Below are 27,007 nucleotides of genomic sequence, written 5' to 3'. Positions count from 1 at the left end.
CTGCACGGGCAATCAACAACTGTCAGCGAGCGAACCATTCAAGAAAATTTCGTTGACATGGGCTTTCGGAGCCGAAGGCTTACTCGTGTACCCCTAATGACTGCACGACACAAAGCTTTAGGCTGCGCATGAGCCTGTCGACACCGACATTGGACTCTTGAGCACTGGAAACATGTCGGATGTGTCTTGTTTCAAATTGTATCAAGTGGATGGACGTTTACAGGTATGGAGACAACCACATGAATAGATGAACCCTCCATGTCACCAGTGGCCGAAGACTCTGTAATGGTATGGGGCTTGTGCAGTTGGAGTGGTATAGGTTTCATGATACGTCTAGATATACTCTGACAGACGACACTTATTAAGCATCCTGTCTGTTCACTTGCATCCATTCATTTACGTTGAGAATTACGACGAACTTGGGCAATTCCAGCAGGACAATGCGACACCCCACACGACCTGAACTGCTGCAGAATGGTTCCAGGAGCATTCTTCGGAGTTTAAATACTTCCGCTGGCCACCATACTCCCCAGACATGACCATTATTGAGCATATCTGGGATGTCTGGCAACTTGCTGTTCAGAAGAGATCTCCAACCCCCCGTACTCTTACGGATTTATGGACTCTGCAGTTCATGATGTCATTTCCTTCCAGCACAACTTCAGACGTTAATCGAGTCGATGCCACTTCTGCATGCTCGGAGGGGACCTTCACGATATTAGGTAGGTGTGACAGTTTCATTGGCTCTTTAGTGTATGTCAATCTACAGTTGACTATAAACATTGGCAGACAGTCGTGGCTTGAAATACAACTCACGCTGCCGCATCAAAAGTGAATCGATGCCGTCAGCGTCAGCGGTAACATAAGTAAGCATATACAGGATGTTTCAAAAATGACCGGTACATTTGAAACGGCAATACAAACTAAACGAGCAGCTATAGAAATACACCGTTTGTTGCAATATGCTTGGGACAACAGTACATTTTCAGGCAGACAAACTTTCGAAATTACAGTAGTTACAATTGTCAACAACAGATGGCGTTGCGGTCTAGGAAACTCTATAGTACGATATTTTACACATATCCACCATGCGTAGCAATAATATGGCGTAGTCTCTGAATGAAATTACCCGAAACCTTTGACAAAGTGTCTGGCAGAATGGCTTCACATGCAGATGAGATGTACTGCTTCAGCTGTTCAACTGTTTCTGGATTCTGGCGGTATAACTGGTCTTTCAAGTGTCCCCACAGAAAGAAGTCACAGGGGTTCATGTCTGGCGAATAGGGAGGCCTATCCACGCCGCCTCCTGTATGTTTCGGATAGCCCAAAGCAATCACACGATCATCGAAATATTCATTCAGGAAAATAAAGACGTCGGCAGTGCGATATGGCCGGGCACCATCTTGCATAAACCACGAGGTGTTCGCAGTGTCGTCTAAGGCAGTTTGTACCGCCACAGATTCACGAAGAATGTCCAGATAGCGTGATGCAGTAATCGTTTCTGATCTGAAAAATGGGCCAATGATTCCTTTGGAAGAAATGGCGGCCCAGACCAGTACTTTTTGAGGATGCAGGGACGATGGGACTGCAACACTGCAACATGGGGCTTTTCGGTTCCCCATATGCGCCAGTTCTGTTTATTGACGAAGCCATCCAGGTAAAAATAAGCTTCGTCAGTAAAACAAATGCTGCCCACATGCATATCGCCGTCATCAATCCTGTGCACTATATCGTTAGCGAATGTGTCTCGTGCAGCAATGGTAGCGGCGCTGAGGGGTTGCCGCGTTTGAATTTTGTATGGATAGAGGTGTAAACTCTGGCGCATGAGACGATACGTGGACGTTCGCGTCATTTGGACCGCAGCTCCAACACGGCGAACTGAAACCCGAGGCCGCTGTTGGATCACCTGCTACAGTAGCTGCGCGTTGCTCTCTGTGGTTGCCGTACGCGGTCGCCCTACCTTTCGAGCACGTTCATCCGTCACGTTCCCAGTCCGTTGAAATTTTTCAAACAGATCCTGCATTGTATCGTTTTTCTGTCCTTTGGTTACATTAAACCTCCGTTGAAAACTTCGTCTTGTTGCAGCAACACTGTGTTCTAGGCTGTGGAATTCCAACACCAGAAAAATCCTCTCTTCTAAGGAATAAACCATGTTGTCCACAGCACACTTGCACGTTGTGAACAGCACACGCTTATAGCAGAAAGACGACGTACAGAATGGCGCACCCACAGACTGCGTTGTCTTCTATATCTTTCACATCACTTGTAGCGCCATCTGTTGTTGAAAATTGTAACTACTGTAATTTCGAAAGTTGGTCCGCCAGAAAATGAACTGTTGTCCCAAGCATATTGCAACAAACGGTGTATTTCTATCGCTGCTCGTTTAGTTTTTATTGGCGTTTCAAATATACCGGTCATTTTTGAAACACCCTGTAGTAGCGCTGGCGTGTCTACGTCGACGTTTCCCACTCATTGCTGCGTTAGGTAGCGACTCTTCTCACTAGTTGTTCCATCATGAGGTACCAAATTTCACATGGGATCTCGTTGTTCAGGGAAAGTCACATCCCTCGCTCCCTTAAAATGGTTCAAATGGATCTGAGGTCCTCAGTCCCTTAGAACTTAGAGCTACTTAAACTTAACTAACCTAAGGACATCACACACATCTATGCCCGAGCCGGGATACGAACCTGCGACAGTAGCAGTCGCGCGGTTCCGGACTGGAGCGCCTAGAACCGCTCGGTCACCGCGGCCGGCCCCCTCCTTTCCAAACGTCCACACCGTCGTCGTGTAATGCTGTCACGTAACTTCAGAAGGGGATGGAGGGTGGGCTTCAATAAGGACGTAGATGAGAAGACTAGTAGCCGACTGCAGCTCCCTGTCCACACCGTGTTATCCACCCTGTGAGTGACCAGGGACACCAAACGATAAATCAGCCTCAGGTTGCATGCTCGCATTTAGTATATCTACACCTGATGCTACAGAAGAATGCTGAAGATTAAATGGGTAGATCACATAACTAATGAAGTATTGAATAGGATTGGGGAGAAGAGAAGTTTGTGGCACAACTTGACCAGAAGAAGGGATCGGTTGGTAGGACATTTTCTGAGGCATCAAGGGATCACCAATTTAGTATTGGAGGGCACCGTGGAGGGTAAAAATCGTAGAGGGAGACCAAGAGATGAATACAGTAAGCAGATTCAGAAGGACGTAGGTGGCAGTAGGTACTGGGAGATGAAGCTTGCACAGGATAGAGTAGCATGGAGAGCTGCATCAAACCAGTCTCAGGAATGAAAACCACAACAACAAAAACATATGACTACACCTACATGGATACTCTGCAAATCACATTTAAGTTCCTGGCAGAGGTTTCATCGGACCACCTGCACAATTCTCTGTTATTCCGATCTCGTGTAGCGCGCGGGAAATATGAACAACTATATCTTTCCGTACGAGCTTTAATTTCCCTTATTTTATCTTGGTGATCGTTCCTCCCAATGTAAGTCGGTGTCAACAAAATATTTTCGCACTCCGAGGAGAAAGTCGGCTATTGGAATTTCGTAAGAAGATTCCGTCGCAACGGAAAACGCCTTTCTTTTAATGATGTCCATCTCAAACCCTGTATCATTTCTGTGACACTCTCTCTCATATTTCGCGCTAATACAAAACGTGCTGCCTTTCTTTGAGCTTTTTTCGATGTACTCAGTCTGTTCTATCTGGTAAGGATCCCACACCGCGCAACTGTATTCTAAAACAGGACGGACAAGTGTAGTGTAGGCAGTCTCCTTAGTAGGTCTGTTAGATTTTCTAAGTGTCCTGCAAATAAAACGCAGTCAATGGTTAGCCTTCCCCACAACACATTCTATATGTTCCTTCCAATTTAAATTGCTCGTAATTGTAATCCCTAGGTATTTAGTTGAATTTACGGCTTTTAGATTAAACTGATTTATCGTGTAACCGAAGTTTAACGCGTTCCTTTTAGCACTCATGTGGATGACCTCACACTTTTCGTTATTCAAAGTCAACTGCCACTTTTCGCACCATTTCGATATTTCTTCTAAATCGTTTTACAGTTTGTTTTGATCTTCTGATGACTTTATTAGTCGATAAACGACAGGGCTATCTGCAAACAACCGAAGACGGCTGCTCATATTGTCTCCCAAATCGTTTATATAGATAACGAACAGCAAAAGGCCTATAACGCTACCTTGGGGAACGCCTGAAATCACTTCTGTTTTACTCGATGACTTTCCGTCATTTGCTACCAACTGTGACCTCTCTGACAGGTAATCACGGATCCAGTCACGTAACTGAGACGATATTCCATTAGAACGCTACTTCACCACGAGCCGCTTGTGTAGCGCAGCGTCAAAAGACTTCCGGAAATCCAGAAATACGGAATCGATTTGAAATCCCTTGTCAATAGTATTCGGCACTTCATGGTGATAAGTAACTAGTTGTGTTTCACAAGAACTATGTTTTCTAAACGGATATCGACTGTGTGTCAATAGACCGTTTTCTTCGAGGTAATTGATTATGTTCGAACACTATATATTTTCTAAAATCCTGCTGCATAGCAGATGCTACGGCTGGGTTGACTGCAAATGGAACTCCATTGGTTTCATGATGGCTGTACAGGAGCGGCGTCTACACGGACGTCGGATGAGGCAGCAGGACCTTCTACGATGGCGGCAATGGCGGCGACGGCACCAAATTGGACAGAACTGACTGCGACCGGCAGAGAGGCGGTGATGACTGCTCCTGGGCATTTCTGGGTCTGTGGGCAAACATTCTGTGCCACAATCACTGATAGGAGAGACCTGAAGCTGTTGCTAAAGCAACTTGGAAAAACCTTGAACAAAGTACAATGGACGTCACAATACTTGTATGGTAATACTTAGTCCTGTGGCTGAAACCTTGACTGACCTGGTGGAATGAATCGTTTCAGTAGCAGTTCCAGAATATGGAACAGGATGTGTTGATAATAACTGTGTATCATTTCTGCACGTGGTGGGTAAAACTTGAAGGAAAGAAAAATCCTTTAGGCTTGCTCTCCTACGTTGGAGGAACAGAGGCTCTTCGTGTGAGTTCTGAACTATCGAGCAAACTGCTCAGCTACACTAGTAGACTGAGTGTGGAAGGATGTAGTAGTTACACAATGTATGCCACTGTTTGCTAACTACTGCTGGAAATTGGCTGATGTGCATTGTGGTTCGCTGTTGAGACAAGGATCTCAGGCAGATATTTGAAACAAAAAGGAGAAGACAAGACCGATACAATATTAGCAGTATTGGTGAAAGTCCAGGGGATTATAAAAGGAAATTTACTGTAGGTATTTACCACTAACAAGTATCGGGGGTTCTAGAAAGGCTCCAGAAAACCTATATTAATAGTTTTCTTTGTTCCAGATGAATGTGGTCACTGATAAAACCCGTCGTGGTGGATTGGACTGATGATTTACGCACGCACTACAATGAGAGGTCATTTGCTGAATCTTGGCGTACATTCCCTACCAAATACAATGACGTCACACCAGTTGCTTTCTGAAAACTTTACCCCAATGACTTTAACGCAATAATGAAAAAATTACCTGCTGGAACAACGGAGAAATCACAACCTTGCATCACCATTCTCTGTTTGCATTAGCAGAACACCTGTCCCCACAGATACCTCATGACGATGTGAAAAGTAACGACGTGTAAGTAGGTAGAGATGGAAATTTCTTCCAAACTACTTGGCCACCCATGGTACGTATTCCAAAATTACCTTAAAGTGCTGGATTGGAAGCAGTTGTTCCAGAAATATATCGAAAGTCAAGAGGAATATTTTTAAGAATTTCTAAATCGTCATTATTAGTTTGATAAAATTATGCTTCAGACAAAGCAAACGCTATGTCGGTAACGGCTGGTAATTGAGACAAAAGGTGTGAAGTCAGCCTGTACAAAAACGTGTGTTGATAATCAGACAATAACAAAGCCAAAATCTGGAAATTTGTGGGACAGTCTTGGAGGGATTGAACAGAGGTGTTTAAGGTTAACGATCAGTAGTCAACTAGAACTTCTGGTTGTAAAATATTGGTGGACTTTAGTAATATTGTAGATAATGATGAGCACGTTTTCTACAAGTTGGTTAGTTGCAGTGTGCTTTGTTGAGAATTTTAGAAGCTACAACGATAGGTCGACTACGTGAACGAATCCTATAGAGCAGCACTGATCCAGCCCCTTAAGAAGACGTAATTGCAGTAACACAACGGGCTTAGCTGGATCAAAATGAATCAGACAACGCGTCTTTGAACTGGTGAAATGAGCCCTAGCGTTCTTTGGACCACACGGAGGGAACATATTCATGGCACAGCCAGTTGAGGAGAGCAGCAGTTTGCACAGCGTTTGCAGTAAATGTAATGCGTGAGCCTCCCCATGACATTCCTGAGCCCCTTGATGTCACCGAGTGCCAGCAAACCCTTGACCACAGACATATGACAAGAAGCAGTATGGATACTTTATGCATTTATTACATGTCCTAATTATTCAAGTTATTTGTGGAAGAATGACCACTTACCCTTGTTACACTTTGAGCCAATCACTGCAAGCACGTTAAACAAACATTTAAAACTGCCAGGTGTACGACATGCAACAGCACTACCGTCCATGTCCAATGTAAAGAAAGGGATCGTTCCTGTTAATTGTTCCAGGAACTACTGATGTGTAGCATGAGACACAGCATTTCCGAATGATAGGCATTGAACTGGAACAAACCCAGATGAGTGTTGATCACAAATTCGTACTTGGGCTGGTCGTTCATGGGATCTGCAGACGTGCCTTCCATAAATCGATTTAGGAAAAAGCTTGGTCTTGTCCCAGTCTGAAATTAGTTCCTACACTCATCGGAGAGGAAATGAATCCATGACAATTGGTAAGTTTACTGTTGCTTTGAAATCAGAACACAGATATAAACCTACTGACGGCTCTTAGATAATGACCAAGGGTGACGTCCGGTCACTTACAGAATCGGGTGATATCACCCTATTGTCTTCCCATCACTGCAGTTCTCAGCAACGTACTCATGTATAGCTTGGTGAATAGGTTGAGCATTATAAATGATTATGCATTCTCTTTAGCAGTAACGCATACTTCAAAACCTTAAGCCGTTCCTAAACATGAGTCAAGTTCAGTGTACTTATTGCACAAGTTTGAAAAATTAGTATGAGGGAGCGAAACACATATTTGTAACACATTATCTGGTATGCCAAGGTTGCACAAATCAAAAAAGTCGAAACTAAAAATATTTGCACTGTTCCTAGAACATAGCACATGAAAGGGCTCAATGTTTGTAACATGACGTAAAGTTGCTGTCAAATGTGCACACCAAGTACTGGTATTCCATGTCTGCTGAATGCAGGCAATAAAGAAGTAAACTTGTGTAACCGTGGGCTACAGATCATCTCATAGGGCATTTACTGAATAGGGAAACTGGCGCACCTGTGTCTAACGTAACTTCAACTGTCTTTGGAGCCACTATTAATACGACCAAAAGTATCTTTTCCTGTGTGGACTATGTGGCAAAGTGTTTCTGCTACACTGAAATTCAAGGAGTCGTTGGTGCCGGCTGTAATGGCACTGCTGCCATGCCATTCATTTCCTGATAGTCACGCAGAAGCTGCACTCATGAGCGATGCCTTCCACGGCTGCCTTGTAAACAAACTGTCTGGAATATGACCTAGTTTACCATAGTTTGCGTCCTAAAAAGGACAAGATTTTCTACCGTGATGCCACAGGGGTTAGCCGCCCGGTCTATTGGGACTTGCCATGGTTCGCGTGGCTCAGCCCCTTCCTCCCTCGGGCATGGGTGTGTGTGTTGTCCTTAGCATAAGTTAATTTAATTTACATAAAATAGTGTGTAAACCTAGGGACAGATGACCTCAGCAGTTTCGTCCCATAGAAACTTATCAAAAATATCAAATTTCTGCCATGATTTGAAAAAAAACTGAAGACAAGAATTCCTCGTTCTGAAGTACACCTTGCTCAGCACATGACTGAAGCGTCTAGCCTGTACTTTCACATTGGTCTGAGCCCAGACTCTTTTCACTTCAACGTTAGCAGGAACCTTAGACTGCTTATGAGTGCCTTGTACACTATGAACAAAAGAAATAGATGGAGCCTCAGGATCAATTCCAGTTGGGTCCTCTGAGCCGTATCAGCTCATACCGATTTGTCTTCTGGGCGATTTCTTCTGCTTGGTTGGGGCGACGGTTGGCTGATTCTGCGGGAAGTGACCCAAAGGCTCTGTTTTGTGAGAGGCTGTTGGCTATTGGTTTTCCACCGCCACTCATTGTGTTACCATATGCTGAAGTGACCTCTTCGTAACGAGCAATCAGTTGGCGATTCACTTGCATCCTTTTCCCTTGTCCGTAGTTTCAACCGCTGGTTGGCCGATCGTTCCTCTCAGTGGACGACTTGTATTGGGTCTTTTGGCCGCTTCTGGGTTCTGTGTCTCCCTGACTATTTGCAGCTCGCCCCTGTTTTTACTTTTGCTTCAGTTGGTTGTGGTATTGTTGTTTTGGTGGATCTGTGAAGGGATGCAACTAACACGAGACCTACTGGGATAGGGAGGGCAATTATTACGCCGAATTTTAAAGTCTTTCTTTTAACAGTGTTTTAAAACTATGTTGGCCATCCATTGGGGTGTCCGTTAGCCCTCACCCCACTGGAACATGGCTGTCATGTAGTGCGCACTGTGGACTGTTGATAAATGCTCTATGTTGATTAGGTAAAGTCTTCAGTGTTATAGCGACAAGTAATAGTTTTATTGCAGTTATATTTGATTATTGCTTGCACTTAAGTTTTATAATCCTATTTAAGTGTTTGCCATCTTTTTTAAAAAAGGAACAAATTTGAAGAACGTTCAAGTGGTGTTCTTCGGTTGTACGTACTTCCTGTCTAATTTCATCTAACACTAATATCAGGATTTTAGTGTCGCAGGTTGGGTTAGTTAGCCATATTGTACGCTGACCCAACTCCTGGTTGTCCCACCGGCCATCAAATTGGTCTGGTGTGCCTCACCAGCCAGGTGACTTTCCGACGGAAGAGAAAGCGGACGCTGTTCTGGCGGAGGTAGGTAATAGGAACTAATTTAGATCGCTATTGCGTGCCGAATTTCGATTTCGGATCGTTGTTCTTGTGCTTAAAGCGACGCTATGTCCTAGGGATCTTATTAATTTTCCGTTCATCGTTAAAATTGCCCTTACCTGCCTTCCCCTCCCAAAATGAAGCCTAAAAGTTTCACAAATAGGAAAGTTTTAGGTCATCAGACAGCTGAGATGTTGTCGTTGTGGTGGTCTTCGGTCCTCAGACTGGTTTGCTGATGCTCTTCATACTACTCTATCCTGTGCAAGCTCCTTCATCTCCCAGTACCTACTTCAACCTACATGCTTCTGAATTTGTTTAATGTATTCATCTCTTGGTCTCCCACTACGATTTTTACCCTCCACGCTGCCCAAAAACTATGTTGATGATCCCTTGATGCTTCAGAACATGTCCTACCAACCGATCTCTTCTTCTTGTCAAGTTGTGCTACAAATTTCTCTTCTCTTCAATACTATTCCATACCTCCTAATTAGTTGTGTGATCTACCCATCTAATCTTCAGCATTCTTCTTTGGCACCACATTTCGAAAGTTTCTATTCTCTTCTTGTCTAAACTATTTATCGTCCATGTTTCACTTCCATACATGTCTACACTCCATACAAATACTTTCAGAAACGACTTCCTGACACTTAAATCTACACTCGATGTTAACAAATTTCTCTTTTTCAGAAAAGGTTTCCTTGCCATTGCCAGTCTACATTTTATATCCTCTCTACTTCGACCATTATCAGTTATTTTGTTCCCCAAATAACTCCTTTACTACTTTAAGTGTCTCATTTCCTAATCTAATTCCCTCAGCATCACCCAACATCATTCGACTACATTCCTTTATCCTCGTTTTGCTTTTGTTGATGTTCATCTTCTACTTTCAAGACACTGTCCATTCCGTTCAATTTCTCTTTCAAGTACCTTGCTGTCTCTGACATAATTACAATGTAATCGGCGGTGCTCTAAGTTTTTATTTCTTCTCTATGGATTTTAATATCTACCCTGAACTTTTCTTTTGTTTCCTTTGCTGCTTGCTCAATATACAGATTGAATAACATCGCGGAGAGGCTACAACCTTGTCTCACTCCCTTCCCAACCACTGCCTCCCTTTCGTGCCCCTCGACTCTTATAACTGCCATCTGGTTTCTGTGCAAATTGTAAATGGCCTGTCGCTCTCTCTGATTTACCCCTGCCACCTTCAGAATTTGAAAGAGAGTATTCCAATCAACATTGTCAAATGCTTTCTCTAAGTGCACAAATGCTAGTAACGTAGGTTTGCCTTTCCTTAATCTAGCTTCTAAGACAAGTCATAGGGTCAGTATTGCCTCACGTGTTCCAATATTTTTATGGAATCCAAACTGATCTTCCCTGAGGTCGGCTTCTATTTGTTTTTCCATTCGTCTGTAAAGAATTCGAGTTAGTATTTTGCATTCGTGACTTTTTAAACTGATAGTTCGGTTATTTTCACATCTGCAGGACTTGCTTTCTTTGGGATTGGAATTGTAATAGTTACTAAATTTCATCAAGTTACTAAAGTTACTAAATTTACTAAAGTTACTAAAGTTACTAAATTTCATCAAGTTTAGTTCATATTTGGAATTGTTGCCAAATTACCTAACTTTATACCCCTAGAGGCTAGCTTGCTGTCACTATTTTCACGTTTGTTGTTTTAAAGTGGAGCATTTAATCTCTCAAACTGTTTTGGAGGAACTGCTAAATACCGTGATTTCGTTCTGTTAACGTATGTTTTAATCGTTTTGAAAGGAATTATTTCTAAGCCTTGTGGGGCTATCTACTGATCTTGACTTAGTTGTGAAACTTAAAAATTTCATGACTTCTAGCACTTGATGATCAATGTTTTTTTAACTTTTTTGTTTTGGTTTTTTGAGTAGAAAGTAAAATCTAAGCCTTCTGGCGCTCTGTGTATGTGTATGTTAATCTTGCTGATTTTTTTTTTTTTTTAAGAAGAATGGATACCTGGAGCTCTGTGATTATTGATTGTCGTTAACAGGCTTTTCGCTTCATTCCATTTTAAAAGAAAATTTTAAACCTTTTCATGAAATAAATCTAGATGTAGACAACCACAAGACCGAGCGAGGTGGCGCAATGGTTAGCACACTGGACTCGCATTCGGGAAGACGATGGGTAAATACCCTGTCCGGCCATTCTGATTTAAGTTTTCCGTGATTTCCCTAAATTGCATCAGGCAAATGCCGGGATGGTTCCTTTGACAGGGCATGGCCTACTTCTTTCCCCCTCCTTCCCTAATCTGATGGGTCCGATGACTTTGCTGTTTGGTCTCTGCCCCCAACTCAACCATAAGGGATGTGGAACCTGGGGCTTTTCCCTTCCATGAATTCCTGGCGGTACCAATGAAAGGCCATTCTACCCTCAATACTCCGAGACACTACAGTTGACTAAATTGTTTTCAGATCGTAACATGGTAAATGTAAGCTAGAAGCACGTGGGTGCACCTGACACATTTTACGTGATTATATCACGTAATATAATCTCATAATTGCTTAACATATTGACTGTCATGATTAAATTTGGAACATGCGTTGCTATGGCATATTGAAATCGCGAACATTACTTCGGATGCCAAATTGTTTTTTTGCATCAGATGTCTTCTTTTGGACATGTAGAAATAAGTTACTTGATAAAATGTCAATTTATTACTGATCTCTACTGATAAATGGCGTGAGCCATATATGGTTTCCGTGGCCAAACAACATATCAACAGAATTACAATCCGTTGCTCACACGATTTCAAACCACATAGATATAAAACATTGTTTTTCAAGAAATGATTGAAACACTTGGCTTATTTGATTATAATAGCTATATATAATATTACTTACAACTTTTTACTTGGTCTGGCAATGTTCATGAATAAAGATCTTAGAATATTCTGCTTCTTTAACACAGCATTGTCAATGTCACTAAAACACTCGTTGCACATAAAACTGACACATTTATTGCGTTTAGTGCACAACCTCTTCACTTTATTAACAGCAATATTTCTTTATTCGGTTCTTCGCAGGCGGTTTATAACAACCCGAACGTAATCTTTGACTGCTGTGCTTTGGTCCCTCTACACTCACAAGGCGATGGCTGCTATCTTCGTGGAACGATTGTAGTGTTACTCGTGGTTGTGGATCTTTGGCATTGAATAGCAGCAGAGTCATGAGAGACTTTGATCCTTTGTTTGCCAAGTTGTACAGCACTTGAGCATTTACAAACATGTTACAATAAGTGATAACGTAGATTTTCCCGGCGTATCAAATACTGATGATTTTCACGAGTTAGCAGCCGGGTTTCATCGTCCTGACGACAACACGATATTTCGGCTGACCATCTGGCCGCTATCTTCAGGTGACATTGAGTGCACAATCACGCCAGAACTGAAGACACCTCAGTTTTTTTTCTTTATTGTTATTTTTATCACCTTATACAAAGGCGGGCTGTCAGCAGCAGAGTACGCCGCTCTTCAGCCTTGAGTTGGACAACAAGTATTACATATAGGAAGCACAGAGAAAGCAATCAAAACGGTGGGCAATAAAGTAGACACTAAAAAACAAAAAACTAGGAGCCGTTCACGCTGGACGAGAAATATCACTAACACTAGTTGACACGGCTCACATAACATGGATGACGGCGACGGCACACGTGAACAGTGGCGGCGTGACGGCGAAAGAACACAAGACACAAACGAAGGCACAAACACGTGACACTGATGGCGATGATCTTCGGCTCGCGAATGTTCACTGAGTGTGATCGAGTCCGGGGACCTGCCAAGAGAGGACGAGGAGGAAGGGGAATGGGAGAGGGAGAGGAGGGCAGATGCCATGGGCAGGGGAGATAGGGGAGGGGTGGAAGGGGAGGAGTCCGGTGGAAGAGAGGTGGAGGAAGGGGACGGGGAAAAGGAAGGAGAAGGGAGGGAGGGTGCCAAAAGGAAAGGACACAGGAAGGGGGGGTGGGGAGGATCAAAGTTGATAGGAGGGGTAGATGGAGGGGAGGAGGACATCATCAGGGATGGGGAGCTGGCGGAAGCCACCTTGGGAGAGGGTAAGAAGGGTGGAGAGATGGAGACCGGGTGGGATGTGGGAATACAGGCGCAGCAGCAGGCGGGGGTGTGAGAGGATGGGCGAGACAAGCAGGTGGGGAGGGTCGAGTTTGCGGGAGGTGTACAGGATCCGTATCTTTTCAAGGAAAAGGAGGAGGTGGGGGAAAGGAATGAGATCGTACAGGATTCGCGTGCGGGAGGGTAGACGGATAGGATAGGCAAGGCGGAGAGCATGGCATTCGAGGATTTGAAGGGATTTATAAAAGGTAGGGGTGGCAGAGATCCAGGCCGGATGGGCATAGTAAAGGACAGGCTCGATGAGGGATTAATAGGTGTGGAGGATGGTGGAGGGGTCCAGACCCCACATAAGGCCTGAAAGGAGCTTGAGAAGATGGATTCGGGAGTGTGCCTTGGCTTGGATTGTCCAGAGATGGGAGCGACAGTCGAGGCTGATGCCAAGGTACTTGAGGGTGGGAGTGAGGGCGATAGGACAGCCATAGACGGTGAGATAGAAATCAAGGAGGCGGAAGGAAGGGGTGGTTTTACCTACAATGATCTCCTGGGTTTTGGAAGGATTGACCTTGTGCAACCACTGGTAGCACCGAGTGGTGAACCGCTCAAGACGGGATTGGAGAAGGTGTTGGGAGTGCTGCAGGGTAGGGGCAAGGACAAGGAAGGCGGTGTCATTGGCAAACTGGAGAAGGTGGACGGGGGTGACGGCGGCGGCATGTCCGCCATATACAAAAGTTACAGAAGGGGTGAGAGGACGGAGGCTTTGGGCACACCGGAAGAGGGAAGAAAGGTGTAGGAATCAGTGTTATGGATGGTTATGTAGGAAGGACGGTGGGAGGGAAAGGAGCCGATCAGATGGATGTAGTTAATGGGAAGGGCGAAGGTTTGGAGCTTGAAGAGGAGACCAGAAAGCCATACACAGTCATAAGCTCGTTCGAGGTCCAGGGAGAGGAAGATAGCAGAGTGACGGGATTTAAGCTGGTCGGAAAGGAGATGAGTGAGGTGAAGGAGAAGGTCATCAGAAAAGAAGGACAGCCGAAAGCCACACTGAGTGACGGGAAGGAGTCGGTGCTGGCAGATATGCTGGTGGATGCGTAGAGTGACGATAGATTCCAGGACCTTGCTGAAGACCGAGGTAAGGCTGATGGGATGGTAGGAAGAGACAGCGGACGGCGGTTTGCCAGGTTTAAGGAACAACAGGATATGGGAGGTTTTCCACAGGTTGGGGTAGTAACCAGTGGACAGCACTACATTGTAGAGCCTGGCCAAGGTGGACAGGAAAGAGACAGAAGCTTCACGAAGGTGACGTTAGTTGACACGATCGTGACCAGCAGTGGTGTTGCGTTTTGTGCAGAGTGTAGCAATGAGATCCAGTGTAGTGATTAGGGCATTGAGTTCCGTGTGTGTAATTTTGTCCAAGTACTGGAAACCAGGTGCGAGGTTAGGGACAGAGGTGTCAGTTCGATCGCTGACATCCGCGAAGAGGGACTAATCGAACTGGGGATCATCAGGGATGGAAAAGACACATACAGGTAGGAGGCAATGTGATTGGCCTTACTATGGGTGTCAGGGAAGGGGTAATCATCATGGAGAAGAGGATAGTAGGGGAGGGTTTAGTTCCGGTAAGGCGACGGAAGGCTGACCAGAACTTGGACGAGTTGATAGGTAGGGTAGCATTTAAACAGGTGCATGTCTGTCGCCAGTCCCAACGTTCCTTGGCCATAAGCAAATTAAGAATGTGTCGCTGGAGTTGCCGGTGGCGTCGTAGTGTGTCCAGGTCACACGTGTAGAGGAAGGCACGGTAGGGGCGGCGGGATTCACGGAGGAGGAGGACGGCCTGTGGGGGTAAGGTAGGACGGTGGGTGTGGATAGCGACAGTAGGGACGTGGGCCTCCATGGCCTCAGCCAAGGTCTGCTGGAGAAAGGAGGCGGCATGTGTTACATCGTCAGTGTGGCGGTAGGTGAAGGGGTGGCTATCGACCAGGGTGGTATCCTGGTAGACATTCCAGTTGGCACGGGAATAGTCATGGATGTACTTAGGGGGAGGGTCATTAAGAGGGACGGGGCGGGGGCGACGACCATCGGAAACGGTGAGGAGGACAGGGAGATGGTCGCTACCAATAGGCTCCAGGACATCCTCCGTTATGGGGCCAAGGAGGTTGGCAGAGGAAAGGGCAACATCAGCAGTGGAGTTGGATTCAGGATAGGTGTGCAGGAAGAGGTTCTTGTTGGAGGGAAGGGAGCGGATGTTGTTGAAAAGGATATGGTGCTGTCGCCCCAGGGATTTAGACAAATGTGCCAAGACAGGAGAAGGTGAAATAGGCCTGGTTGTTGGAGTAGGTGCCGTACATTTTCAGGTGGAAAACAGAACGGGCGGCGAGGGATACCTGTTGGAGGGTGTGGGGTCGCTGAAAAGGATGAATATTCTGAAGGACGATGGTAAGGAATCTGATGATGTCCTCAGCAGTAGGGGGTTTTCCGTGATTTCCCTAAATTGAGTAGAAAGTAATATCTAAGCCTTCTGGCGCTCAGTGTTTGTGTATGTTAATCTTGCTGTATTTTTTTTAAAGAAGAATGGATACCTGGAGCTCTGTGATTATTGATTGTCGTTAACAGGCTTTTCGCTTCATTCTATTTTAAAAGAAAATTTTAAACCTTTTCACGAAATAAATCTAGATGTGGACGAAGGGAATTGCCGGGAGGGGTGGGGGTGTCCAGAGGGCGGACAGGAATGTTGAGCTCAGGAGTGGTAGGAGGGGGTCAGGCTTTACATTTCTGGGAGTAAGTAGGATGAGGGAGGTTACTGGTATTACAGGAGGGGGGGGGGGGACTGGAGATTGGGGCACTGCCTGAGAAAGTGGGCTTGCCTACAGTGCGGGCAGGTGGGGGCCTCATGGCACTCTGATGTAGGGTGCCCAATATACCGCAGTGGAGGGATTGAGGATGGGAATGGGAAGGGTCAACTTGGTAGCGGTGGTGAAAGAGAAGGGCACCATCCTTCAGGAGACGGTCGATGGAGGGGTGTGTTCGGAAAAGACCTGCATAAGGCGGGTGGGGCTAGCACAGTTATGGATGTGGCAAACCGCACGCACCTCCAAATGGAGATGCGCCTTGAGCTCCGCCAACCCTCCTCCTCTGTGATCGCCGGACTATGCCGAGTGATCACAGCAGTGAGGGTTGGCGGGCGATGCGGGGGTTGGGTTGGCGGGAGGGAGATGGGGAAGGAACAGGGGTGAGGGAGGCATTAGGGCAAAATCGGGTGACAGGGATGCGGGAAAGGAGGTCAGTGTAGAGGGTAGGGCTGGGGGAGGAGATGAGCACCGAATCATGGCGAGGAGTGAGGATGGAGATGGGGGCACCAGGAAAATGCTTGCGAAGGAAGTGGGTGAGGTTCTGGGCTTCAAGAAAGCAGGGATGAGGACGGGAGAGGAGGTAGCGGTAGGAGGAGCGGGTGGAGGAGGAGGAGCAGGAGGAGGAGGAGGGGGCAGGATGGGACACATCCATGGCATTATGGGTTGGGGAGGGGGGACGAGGCGGAGCCTTTTGGGGAGTAGAGGATGCAGGAGTGCCACTGGGGTGCTTGACGGCGGCAGAGGAGGTGTGGGGGATGGGAGCGACTGGAATGTGGCGGGGAGTGACAGGTCCGAGTGCTGGAGCCGGCGCCGGAGATTGTGAGGGCGATGGCGAAGGCGACGGTGAAGATGATGACCATGAGGGCGAAGGGGAGAGTTGAGCGTGAGCCTTAACTGTCCGGGCAACCACCCTAGTGGGGGCCGTAGAAACGGAAGGAGCAGAGGGAGGGAGGGGCGGGAAGGATCAGTGGAGGCACGGGAGGGAGGCGACAAACAGGGAGGAAGATGGTAGAGTGAGGAATGGGGGGATGGACTGTGGGGGGAGGGATGCGGCACACCATGTGATAGTGGTGGCAGAGGCTGAGGGGGAGGTGTAGAAGATGGCAGCTGTGGTGGCTGTAGAAGAGGTGGTGGGGCTTAACATCATGATGAGAGGAAATACACAGGACAAGACAAGGAAGCAAACGAGAGACGGCAGGGCAACGAGAGACACAGAGTAGAAGCTGACGGAGAATGACGAAGGACGAAGTAGACTGGGGCCGAAGCCCCACTCTGCTGTGCTCGCGGTGGGGCGACCTGGCTGGCTGGCCGGTAGGGACGCCTCCGCTGCTGCTGCTGTAGGCAGCTAGGACCACTGCTGGCTGCTGGCTGCTGGCTGCTGGCGGGGACCGCCGCTGGCGGGCTGCTGGCGGGGACCGCTGCTGGCGGGAACCGGCGCTGGCGGGGACCGCTGCTGGCCGCTCGCTGCTCGATGAAGGCAGGGACCGTTGCTGGCTGGACTGCTGCACGTCGACGGGCTGGCTGGCTGGCTGGCTAGCTGGCTGGCTGGCTGGAACCTGCAACACCTATCGCTTCGATTGGTACCGCAACAGCACAATCGAAGGGAGGTATTGAAGCGAATTACCGCAGGAGATGGACACCTCAGATTCGGCGGGTCTTTTATACCACTGGTACTGACCGTTGCGCGTGCGCAAGCAACGGAAGAGCTGCCCTCTGTGAGGCCAAGAATTACAGTGGCGCCAGTGGTGAAAACCGTCAAAAGCGAGGAATGGCAAAATTAAAATGCAGCCGGTCGGAAATCAGACCGTTGTTGTTTTATCTGTGATAACATAGGATTCCAAGTCTTGCTTAAAGGAAAACCTTTGTCTCTGTTTATAATATTATCAGACAGACGTATTTCAATTGATTCTTTCAATGGCATGGAGGTAGCGGTTCTTATGCATAGGTTTTCAGTATACACTGTGGCCCAAAGTACAGTTTTTGGATGTCTTAGTACATAAGAAAGGAAATGGGTCTTTGGGCCACAGTGTATACCGAAAACCTACGCATACGGACCGCTACCTCCATGCCACAAGTTGTCATCCACAACATCAACTCTTGGGAGTTTTACGCACACTGGTCAAGAGGGCTTATGCTGTTCCGGATTCCGATAACTTGAAACAAGAGTTGGATCACCTTAAGGTTGTCTTCAGGCAGAATAGGTATTCTGATCACCAAATTACTCGTGCTTTTCAATTTGGACCTCCACGAGTACCAATGGTGGACACTTCCAAGTCTGTTGGTTTTTTACCCTTCATGAGAAGTATTTCTTCGAAAACTTCAAGAATCCTCAGGAAATATGATATTAAAAGCGTCCTTATGCTTGTGACCAAAACTAGATCCCTTCTTGGATCGGTGAAAGATGATTTGGGACTGAGGAAGCTTGGGGTATACAGGATTTCCTGTCACTGCGGCAAGGCCTACATTGGATAGACTATTCGTACAGTTCAAGATCGATGTGTGGAACATCAACGGCATACACGTCTGCTCCAGCAGGAAAAATCAGCCGTTGCTGAACACTGTCTTAATGAAGGGCACAATATGTCCTTCAAAGAGACGCAAATTATTGTCTCGGCTTCCCGTTACTGTGATTGTGTATTGAAAGAATCAACTGAAATACGTTTGTCTGATGATATTACTAACAGAGACAAAGGTTTTCCTTTAAGTAAGACTTGGAATCCTGTTTTATCACAGATAACACAACAACGGTCTCGTTTCCGACCGGCTGCGTTTTAATTTTGCGATTCCTCGCATTTGAAAGTTTTCACCGCTGGCGCCACTGTAATTCTTCGCCTCTCAGAGGGCAGCTCTCCCGTTCCTCGCGCACGCGCAACGGCCATTACCCGCGGTATAAAGGAGCCGCCGAATCTGAGATGTCTTCAGTTCCGGCGTGATTGTGCACTCAATCTCACCTGAAGATGGCGGTTAGATGGTCCGCCGAAATATCGTGTTGTCGTCAGGACGATGGAACCCGGCTGCTAACCCGTGAAAATCATCAACATGTTACAATAAGGATTTCAAAAACGATCTTGCTGTACCACTTACGTACGCCGAAATTAGGAATCATCATGGCTACCAGTTGTAAAAACATTGAGTGCTGGGAACATGAGAGTGTTCAGTCGAGTCACTACTTTTAAACCCACAGTTGAGACGCATTATCTGTGAGCCCTATGAGGCTCACGACGCCTCCAAACACAACTCTGCATGTGAACCAGTTATGACTCACTCAGCTCACAATACAATGTGTACGTGAATCAAATCTGCTCACATGGCGACACAACCCGTATGTCCGTGAGCCAGCATTGCCTCACGTGGATGTCGATATCTTAAGCTACAAGTACATTTAGACTATGGTATTGGTTTAGAGCCCTAAGCTAAGTGAACCACAGCTTTGGTGACCGTTTATTGTAGTTCATTACATAAAATTTAAAACGTCGACATTGCGACTTAAATCTCCGCTTCAAAATATTCGCCTGCGAGTTGTGTACGTAAGAGTGTTTCATAAGGCATATCTTCTGGATGAGAGTCGTGGCACGATTTTAAACATACACGATACATGTCAGCTCTGACTGTTGACGAATTGAAAGCAATGTAGGCAATATTTGTAATGTTGCATGCTGTGAAGTATGCTTCGAGTTTATAGCAATGTTCGACCAGTTTTCTTTTTTAATCTTAAACTGGCGAAATTTGGGAACAGCAATCGGTTGTGGAGCTGTTTGTTCGAGCAATAAGGTTGTCATTTGTTTAACTCTGATCAGCAGTCAATCAATCTACTACCCTCGAAATTGAAAAACTTCGTTAGTGATATTTCTCATTGGGGCTCAGACATGGGTACACATTTTATAGTAGACACAATAACAAGTAGAATAAACAATGAATATTTTGGCCGCTGACCAACAGAACGCTAAGGAAGCGAGAGTGGTATACACACGGGAAAAACGTGTGCACGTCCTCGTCGAAGCTGCATTAGCGTTGAAGCAATTCTAGGTTTCGTTCTGGAGGAGGTGGAACAGATCCTACAACACACGAAAAATATTACATCCCTTGATTAAAAATTTAACGAAATGCACTAATTAACTTGGAAAAAATCAAGGTATAGAGGAGTGTCACTATGTATAGTTTATGTCGCTGAACAGTAAAACGTATTACTTGGTTCGGTACAGAATGACCGTTGTATATCAATGTACAGGTTGATTCAAAAGAATACCACAACTTTGAAAATCTGTATTTAATCAAAGAAACATTATGGAACCTTGGGTAAGTAATCAATGTGAAGAGTACTTAACAAAGCTTTTTTCAATAGAAAACAAGTTCATAAATGTTCAATGTGATCCACTCCAGAAACTCAAGCGACATGAACTCGATACTCAAACTGGTTCCACACTCTCTGTACCATCTCTGGCGTAACAGTTTGGATAGCTGAAGTTATTTCTTCTTTTAGTTCCTCAACGTTAGCTGGTACAGGTGGTCAAAACACTATGTCTTTATCATACCCACATACCCCCACAGAGAAAAAATCACAGGGGCTGAGGCCAGTTACGAAGTGATCTGTGCCATGGGTTCCTTTCGTTCAAACAGGCATGGACAGATAAGGGCCAATCCTGCGTGAATACAAATTGATGTGCATCTTCAAGTTGAGGGGACAGCCAGTTCTGTAATATTTCCAGAAAGGTTTGCCCAGTTACAGTTCCACCTTCAAAGAAAAAAGGATCAAAAACTTTATTGGCTGAAATGGCACATAAAACATTCACCCTATGTGAATCATGTTCATACTGAATTGTTTCCTGCAGATTCTCAGTGCCCCAAACACAGAAATTGTGCCCACTGTCTTCCTCTGTTGTGTGAAATGTTGCTTCATTGCTAACACTAGTTTCGAAATGAACTAGCATCTGTTTGGATTTGCTCAAGGACAAATTTGCAGAATTCGATTCTTTTCACCTTATTGACTTCAGAAAGAGCTTGAACCAGTTGTAGACAATAAGGTTTCATTACTAACCTATTCCTTAGAACTCTCCAAATGGTCGGATTCAGAATTTGCAGCTCACTGCTAGCTTGGCGTATTGATTTTCCTGAACTGCGAGCCAATACTTCCTGAATGTGGCCAACATTCTCTTCTCTCGTGCACTGCCGTCTGGAACTTTTCCCTTTACACAAACACCCTTTCTTTGTAAATTGTTTATACCAACATATGATACACCACCTATCAGGAGGTCGAACACCATACTTGGCTCGAAATGCAGGCTAACAACAGTCGTCGATTCACTTCTGCCGTACTCAATAACATAAAAAGCTTCTCGTTGAGCAGATGCCGTCTTTGCACTGACAACAGAAATAAAGGTTATGTTGCCAACAGCTCTCCTCGCGACCAAATGAAACTCCAGAGCTTCCTACAATCGAAGACAGAAAGAACGTAGCTCTCCTTTTCTTCTTTGCAGAGCTCTCGATTTTCAAAGTTGTGGTATGCTTTTTGAATCACCCTGTACAACTGACTATAAACTTCGATAGACAGTAGTGGTTTCTAATAAAGCTCGAGCTGTTGGATAAGAGGTGAGTCTATGCCGCTCGGCGTAAGCGATGGTTGACGAATGGGATGATCGGGGCTGTAGGCTTAAGTAGATTGCCAGCAGGGATGGCGTATGGAACTACTTCGGGGCGAGTTTGTACCGACGTGTACCACTGGTTGCTTCGTCACCAGCGACTGCCCTTACTTGTGGTTTCGTCGTGAGGTATCAACTTGTTCTTGTCACGACACCACAGTTTGAATGAAACGATAATACCTGTACCCAGAGTAATCTTAGAATGATGCAGATTTATCCTCCATCTCTAAGGACCTCAAAGTCGATGGTGTGTTGTGCAACTTTAATTATGCTTCTTACGTTTCAGCAGCCTTATTCTACGTCCAGAAAATTCGGAGACCGTCATTGACTTTTCCTTGTTCAGCAAGGGATATTAGCTTCAAATGGTTTAAATGGCTCTGAGCACTATGCGACTTAAATTCTGAGGTAATCAGTCGCCTAGAACTTAGAACTAATTAAACCTAACTAACCTAATGAGATCACACACATCCATGCCCGAGGCAGGATTCGAACCTGCGACCGTAGCGGTCGCTCGGCACCATACTGTAGCGCCTAGAGCCGCACGGCCATTCCGGCGGGCGGTATATAAGGACAGTAAATAAAGAAGCATGAATAAACTATTCCGTTTTACGCTTACCTAATTAAAAACGAGTCTGGAACAAAGGGAAAATAAATAATGATAATTGGCTTAAATGAAATCAGTCATTTTAATGGTTTTCTCATTTTCCAAGAACAGATACAACATGATTCCTGACAAGCTTATTAACTGACGTCTAATACTTTGAATTCCTAGGAATATTTTACTTTACTAAAATATTGCAATCGAGGGTTGAGGTGTGTATATATAGTTATAATTAGGGCAATGTTAATGATTTGATGGTAATTTTACATTCGGCTGCAGCTCGGTTAGAGGGCATTGAGATAAGCATTCAGAAAAAGCGGCAATATTTTAAACACCTTATTTGAATGAACGTTCCGCCGCGAGAACATCCGTCTGAACACACACAATTATATACACAGCACGTGTCATCCACCCGTAAAACTTTGAACTAACACTGATAGAAATTGGTATACACAGCTGGTTTAAATATATCGACTAGCCGGCAGCATCAGAAGACCTTGAATCTGATCGTAGAAAAGTGGTGTAAACGTCATGGTGCAAGAAGAAGCTGAAGTGGAACGTGACATGATCTAACAAGTTAGAACTTTTTTTTAAGACAAGACATTGCGATGGTAACTATTTCAGTACACATTAGGTAAAATCTTCAACTGACACTGAAGAGTAGCTTCTATTTTGCTTCTTCAGTCTGCAGTACTCAGTATACTAGGGCTGGAACTTTAATAGTGGCAACTATTTATTTACAGCTTGTACAAAATAGATACGTGTTTCAAACTTTTACTGAGCTTCAGAGTAGTCACCAGCATTGTGTATAACCCGTTACCAGCGATGTGGAAGTCGTAGGATACGCATAGCAGTGCTAGTTGTGTTGACAGTTCGAGTGGTGCGGTCTATTGCCCGACGAATTTGTAGCAATTCTGAAGCGAATGCCGTGAAGTGTTTACATTCAGTTTAGAAATCGAGTTGAACTTACGAGGGCTTAAGTCAGGGGACTGCAGTAGGTGGTACAGAACACAGCAGCCCCATCAGTCAAACAAGTCGGTAACAGCTGTCACTGAACGTGCTTGAGCATTACCCTGTAAAATGATGGTCAGGTCCTGTAGAAAGTCTCAATGCTGTTCATATTTAGAACACAGTCTACGACCAGCTTGTCAGTGTTTTCGAGATACCCCATTCCTCTCCGATTCTACGCAGAACACCTTATTAGTCCATCTAATTTCCAACATTCGTCTGTAGCACCACATCTGAAATGTTTCGATTCTTTTCTGTTCCGGTTGTCCTACAGTCAATATTTCAGTACCATACCATGCTGTGTTATAAATGTATATTTTCAGAAACTTCATCCTCAAATTAAAGCCAATGTTTGATATTAGTAGACTTCTCCTGGCCAGGAATGCTATTTTTGCCAGTGATAGTCTACATTGTAAATCCTCCTTGTCCGTCCGTCATTGGATATTTTTCTGGCTAGGTAGTAGAATTCCTTAACTTGATCTACTTCGTGATCGTCAACCCTAATGTTAAGTTTGTCGCTGTTCTCATTTCTACTACTTCTCATTACTTTCGTCTTTCTCCGATATACTCTCAATCCATATTCTGTGCTCATTAGACTGTCCATTCCATTCAGCAGGTCATGTAATTCGACTCCAGTTTCCCTCAGGATAGGAATGTCGTCAGCTTATAGCGTCACTGATACATTTCCACCTCCAATTTTTAATTGCACTCCTGAATCTTTCTTTTCTTTCCATTATTGCTTCTTGTGTGTACAGATTTAACAGTAGGAGTGAAAGACTACATCTATGTGTCACACCGTTTTCAATCGGACCATCTCTTTCTTGGTCGTCCACTTTCATTATTCCCTCTTGATTCTTGTACATATCGTATATAACCCGTCTCCCCTTATAGCGTACCCCTATTTTTCTCAGAATTACGTACGTCTTGGAACATTTCACGTTGTCAAACCTTTTTCTAGTTCGAAAATTGCTATGAACATGTCTTGATCTTTCTTTAGTCTTGCTTTCACTATCAACCACAACGTCAGAATTGCCTCTTTTGCTCCTTTTCCTTTCCTAAAGCCATATTGATCGTTATCTAACACATCTTCCATTTTCTTTTCCATTATTCTGTATATTATTTTTGTAAGCAACTTGGATGCATGAGCTGTTAAGCTGATTGTGCGATAATTCTCGCACTTGTCAGATCTTGCAGTCCTCGGAATAGTGTGGATGATATTTTTGTGAAAGTCAGACGGTGTATTGCCAGACTCGTACATTCTACAAACCAGAGCGAAAAGCCTTTCTGTTGCCAGTTCCCCTAATTATTTTAGAATTTCTCATTGAATGTTGTCGATCTCTTGTGCCTTATTTAATCTTAAGTCCCCCAAAGGTGTGTTAACTTCTGATTCTAATACTGGATCCTCTATCTCTTCTACATCGACTCCGGATTCTTCTTCTATCACATCAGACAAATGATTCCCCTCATAGAGCCCTTCAATGTACTCTTTCCACATATCCGCTCTTTCCTCTACATTTAACAATGGAATTCCAGTTGCACTCTTCATGATAACACCCTTGCTTTTAATTTCAGTGAAGGCTTTTCACTTTCCTATATGTTGAATCATTCCCTCCGACAGCCATTTCTTTATCGATTTCTTCACATTTTTCATGCAGTCATTTCGTCTTAGAATCTCTGCACTTCCTATTTCTTTTATTGCTCAGCTACTTACATTTCTGTATTCTTGACTTTCCCTGAACAATTGTGTACTTCTTTCTTTCATCGATCAGCAGAAATATTTCTGCACTTACCCATGGTTTCTTCGCAGTTACCTTCTTTGCACCTATGTTTTTCCTTCCAGCTCATGTGATCGCCTTTTCCAGATATGTCCATTCCTCTTCAACCGTACTGCCTACTGGAATATTCTCTATTGCCGTATCTACAGCCTTAGAGAACTTCAAGCGTATTTCTTCTTTCCTTAGTACTTCCGTATCACACTTCCTTGCGTATTGATTGTTACTGACGAATGTCTTAACCTTCAGCCTGCTCTTCATCAGTACTACATTGTGATCGAGTCTAAATCTGCTCCTGAGTACGCCTTACAATCCAGTATCTGATTTCGGAATCTCTGTCTGACCATGATGTAATCTAACTGAAGTCTTCCCGTATCGCCCGGCCTTTTCCAAGTATACCTCCTCCTCTTGCGATTCTTTAACAGAGTATTCACCATTAACCGCTGAAATGTATTGGTGGCCGGGGTGGCCGAGCGGTTCTAGGCGCTACAGTCTGGAACCACGCGACCGCTGCGTCGCAGTTTCGTATCCTGCCTCGGGCATGGATGTGTGTGATGTCTTTAGGTTAGTTAGGTTTAAGTAGTTCTAAGTTCTAGGGGACTGATGACCTCAGCAGTTAAATCCCATAGTGCTCAGAGGCATTTCACCATTTTTTAAAAATTTATTACGGAACTCAAATAGTATTTCTCCTCTCTCGTTCCATGTCCCTAGCCTATATTCTTCGTAACCTTTTCTTCTACACCTTCACCTACAACTGCATTCTACCCCTATGGCTATTAGATGTTCTCTCCGTTTGCATATTGAATTACACTTTCAATATCGTATTATATTTCTCTATCTGTTCATTTGCAGCTTGCGACGTCGGCATGTATACCTGAAGTATCGTCGTTATTGTTGGTTTCCTGTCGATTCTGATAGGAATAACCCAATTACTTAACAGTTCAAATTAACACTCTCTCTGCCCTACCTTCCTTATCATAACGAATCCTACTCCAGTTATACCATTTTCTGCTCATGTTAGCCAACCTAGTGGTACAGGAAAACGAAGAAAAATTGGGAGTAGGAATTAACGTTCAGCGAGAAGAGATTAAAGCTTTGAGGTTTGCTGATGACATTGTAATTCTTTTAGAGACAGCAAGGGGTTTGGAATAGTAGCTGATCGGAATGGATAATGTCTCCAAAGGAGGAGATACGATGAACATCAAGAAAATCAAAGCAAGGATCATGAGTCGAATTAAATCAGATGGCGCTGAGGGAATTAGATAGTTTTGCTATTTGAGCATCAAAATAACTGATGTTGGCTAAGTAGAGAGGATACGATATGTAGACTGGCAATGACAAGAAAAGCGTTTCTGAAGAAGAAAAATATGTTATTATCGATAAGTATCAGGAAGTCTCTTCTGGAAGAATTTGAATGAAGTCTAGCCATGCATGAAAGTGAAACGTGAACGATTTACAGTGTAGAGAAGAAGAGAATAGAAGCCTTTGAATTGTGGTTCTCCAGAATAATGTTGCGATTAGATGGGTAGATCATGCAACTAATGAGGAAGTAATGAACAGAATTGGAGAGAAAAATTTGTGGCACAATGTGAGTAGAAGAGGAGATCGGTTGGTAGGAAACATTCTGGGACGACAGGGAGGGGGGGGGGGGGGGGGGCTGAGGAGTTGTCCAAGAGATGAATACAGTAAGCAGGCTCAGGAGAATGTTGGTTGCAGTATTTATTCGGAGATTAAAGGGTTTGCAAGGGATAGAGGTGCAGGAAGAGCTGTGTTAAACCAGCCTTCAGACTGAAGATTACAACAACAACAAGTAACGGGAGATCAAAATGTTTCCTTTTGAGTGCTCTTCTGTAGCGGCAACGTAATGCAACGTCCATTCGCATATATAACCACTGACACGTACACAAGGGGTTGATGTCGAATTCGTCTCTT

Source organism: Schistocerca gregaria, chromosome 8, assembly GCF_023897955.1.
Source record: "Schistocerca gregaria isolate iqSchGreg1 chromosome 8, iqSchGreg1.2, whole genome shotgun sequence".
Taxonomy (NCBI): domain Eukaryota; kingdom Metazoa; phylum Arthropoda; class Insecta; order Orthoptera; family Acrididae; genus Schistocerca; species Schistocerca gregaria.
Note: the sequence above shows the minus strand (reverse complement) of the source record.